This window comes from Cupressus sempervirens, chromosome 10, assembly GCF_028749045.1.
Source record: "Cupressus sempervirens isolate cs-2001-9-10 chromosome 10, ASM2874904v1, whole genome shotgun sequence".
NCBI classification, from domain to species: Eukaryota; Viridiplantae; Streptophyta; class Pinopsida; order Cupressales; family Cupressaceae; genus Cupressus; species Cupressus sempervirens.
Genome location: NC_143127.1, coordinates 906,776,288 through 906,780,013, shown reverse-complemented (window position 1 = coordinate 906,780,013; position 3,726 = coordinate 906,776,288). Strand labels below are relative to the sequence as shown.

At 35.0% G+C, this 3,726-nt stretch overlaps 1 pseudogene; it reads right to left on the bottom strand.

Moving 5' to 3' along the window:
• Nucleotides 1–2,177: 2,177 nt before the first annotated feature.
• LOC149536935 (protein DMP3 pseudogene) lies at nucleotides 2,178–2,696 on the bottom strand (annotated as a pseudogene).
• Between the last annotated feature and the right edge of the window lie 1,030 nt (nucleotides 2,697–3,726).

Here is a 3,726-nt window from a genome sequence, read left to right as displayed (position 1 = left end):
CCTTAATTAACTTAGTTGTAGAAACATAAAGAAAATAAAATTAAAAACATAGGGCACCAAGATTTAATGTGGAAACCCAATTTCAGAAAACCACCAATTGCAACTACTTACTATTTTTCACTCTTCTGAAGTGAGTTCTATTAGGAGCCAACCCTATTAAAGGTTTTAGTTCACCTTGTTAAGAGTGGCCTTGTTAGAGGTCTTCAAACACTTCACATTGTTGGGTATGACCCTATTAAAGGATTTAGATCACCCTGTTAGGAGTGGCCTTGTTAGAGGTCTTCAAACACTTCAATCTTGAAATGTCAAATTGTAAGAGGATTTGGCAAATAGTTGTTAAGCTAACTCTGTTAGGAGATTTGATTCACTGCAACAATTATTAAAGAGTAACAATGATTTGACTTAATTACTGATGCAACCAGCTTTGTTGATTTTAGATCTATGTTCTAGTTTGATTAGTTGATTCTCTTTGATTAGAATGTTCTTTGCAGCTCAGTTAACTTGGATACTCTAGCTTCTTGCAGATATCCTTCTAATTTTCTTTCTTAATTCATTTTCTTTAATTCCACATATTCTCTCTTTCAATCCTTAACTTGATCTTATACTTATATGAATTACCTTGTCAAGTCGGCTTGAATATATACTTTTAGACAATCAATAATCAACCCTTGAGTCAACTAGAACTAACAAAATCAATCCATCAAACTCAATATGTTGTAATAGAAAAATCCTTCGTTAGCCAACCCAACTCGGTCAACACTAACTTAGAAAAGACTTTCCTTTGGTAACCGAGTGAACATGGTTAACACTAAAATTTTTCTAACTCTCCTTTGGTAACTAAGTGAGCTTGGTTAACACTGGTTCTATTCCAACTTTCCTTTCTTAACTGAGGGAGCTCAGTTAACACTGGTTCCATGCCAACTATCTTTTTTTAACTAAGTGATCTTGGTTAACACTGAATTTCTTTCAATGCCTAACTAAGCTCGACAGATACTAACTCTTAACTTAGTTATCACTAGTATGCTTGACATATATAGGAAACTATTTTCATCACCTGAGTGAGCTCAGCAAACACTAACTTGCTCGGTAATGCTTGACATTTTGTGTAACATCAAAGAAAATATACAATTGAACAATTATTTCCAACACTTAGCACATTATTATCTCCTCCATAGATTTCTTTTGGGCATCCCACATTTGTCTAGCACTAGAACAGCCTTTAATGTCATCAAACTCTGAATAACTTAGGGAAAATGTAATCTCCAACATTTCCTAATTATGTTCTTTCTTTTCTTTTAGTTGTTGAGCAGTAAGGGCTCTAGTCACTTCTACAAATTCAATGGTCATAGTTGACATACAAAATCTCCAAGTCCTCCCAGATGCAACTTCATCAAATTTTTCCATTCAAGAAAGTTTTCCTTCTTTAGCTTGGGTTCCTCCTTTCTATACATCTTGATCTTTAGCTTCAAGTAACTTCAAATTGTTTCCTCACAAGTACCAATTTCCCTGATACCAACTAATAGAATAATTTAGAATAAATGAGAGAGGGGGGGTGTGAATCAGTTGTCCAAGGTCCAAATGTACAAATAAAACTTTTTAGTACTCAAAAAACATATATGTTCATGGATTGATTAGAGCATCTGATATCTTCAAAACTTTGTAGATTATTGTCCTAGGTCAAATCAACTTTGTAGAAATATAAACATTAACCATCACAAACTCAATCACACAATTTGACACAAGGATTTAACGTTGAAACCTAATTTAGGAAAAATCACCAGTAACATGCTACCAATTTTCACTCTTTTGAAGTGAACTCTATGAGGAGCCAACCTTATTAAAGGTTACAATGCACACTATTAAATGTGACTTTGATTAAAGGATTGCAATCACCCCATTAAAAGTGAGCCTTGTTAGAAGACTTTAGAACATTCTATTAGAATGTCAATTGGTTAAAGGATTTACTCATGACTTATATGTCAACCTTAATCCAAATTCACTAGTAAATTTGTCCCCATTTTGAGACCAAATTTTTTGACCATCTATTAAAATGTTTTAGATTGGTCAGAATATGCAAGGAAAAATATCTTCTTTTTTTAAATCCATGCCCATGTTGGTCGAAATTTTGACCAACATGGGCTTCATCATGTTAAAATGAAAAATGACCTATTTCATTGTTATGTTGGAAATACAACGAAGAGCACACTAGCAAAGAATCCAATCCCAATGAGAAGAGTCCTAAGAACCTGCTTTACATCATCTCCCTAATGAGCCCAAAAACACTTGACTACATTCTCATTGAATAGGGAAATTGTAACGAAAACCAAGAGAGACATCAATGCATGAGCAAAATCCACAAGACCAAGCTTATATTGCACACAATTAGGCACTGCTCCTTCAACATACTAGAACGTCCACAACCCCTTGGGAGTGGTCAATCCATAGTATATTTTCCCATCAGATCCCTTAAAGTTTTCAATAAAAGACACTATGAAACATGCAAGCCCAAACCCAATAGAAAGCCCTGTAGTCATGTAGTGCATCCCCTCATTGCATTCCCTATTGTTGGAGAAAATGAGGACAAGAACTTGAAAGGCGAGGAGGGTACTAGTTGGAAGAAGGTTTGCCAGATTGGTAGAGTATGTAAAGGCTTTTTGTGTCATTTCTCTTTTTAGAATATTGTAATTTGACTGCATGTAGGAGTTGCATGTTGGTTGAATACACAAGCACAAGTGCGAGAATTGAGAATTGTGGGTTTTGTGCCAACTCCCATGGCTTCAGAGCTTAAACTAGTAGATGTTTCTATATAACCCCAATTTCATTTTGCACACAATCTTGATCATATACATTTATGGGTACTTTCTCATGATGACTGATAGGATTTTCAGTAGGACAAAGAATGAAATGTGGAATTGTAGGCATGAATTCGTACATGGGATTCTCCTGCTTCACTGTGGTTTGATTCCACTCCTCTTTTGAAGCATCTTTTTTAGGAGGGCTACAGATATTGTGTTTTGAAGAGGCCTCGATCTTGCAATTGTGAGGAGCACATATGTTACCACTTACATATGAATGATAGTTAAACATATTTCTCTCCACAAGGCTTGTCAAAGGACGGCTACACAAAAGGTCTCAAGGTTTTGTCATATTGACACAAGGGCTAGGTGGATTTCTCAACCCAAATTTAATTTCCTTCAAACTAAAGCAATGCAATTGGGATTATTTCAAACTTTTTCTTCATACTGACATCTTGGGCCCTTTATTCCTGTGGGATGATCAAAACCACCATTTGTTTTGTAGAGGGCATCTAGGTGCTCGTCAGCACAAATGGAAATAACAGTTGGCTAAGGAGACTATAGAGTGAGTAGCACATAAGATTAAGGGAATCCTTGTCATCTTGTATGCATTCTCTAGGTATTTTAATATTATAGTTTGTGATCTGACTACCTCTCTTTGTCTCTAGGTTTTATGGTTTCCCTGACTTATGGCTTCTTTTGTACTTATCACATTTTTCTACCATTGGTTCGAGTTTGGGGTTTCATGCATGTTTGTTTACATGAAATTGCATGTGTATAGAATACTTATGCTTTTCAAAAAAATAATGTTTTTTTTCATGTGCAAGAATAGGTGGCAAACCTACTATTACATATTAAATCCTATGTTAGTGATGAAATGTGGTTTCTATTTCCACTCATTACAATTTCATGTTTGATTTTTGTCTTTTTT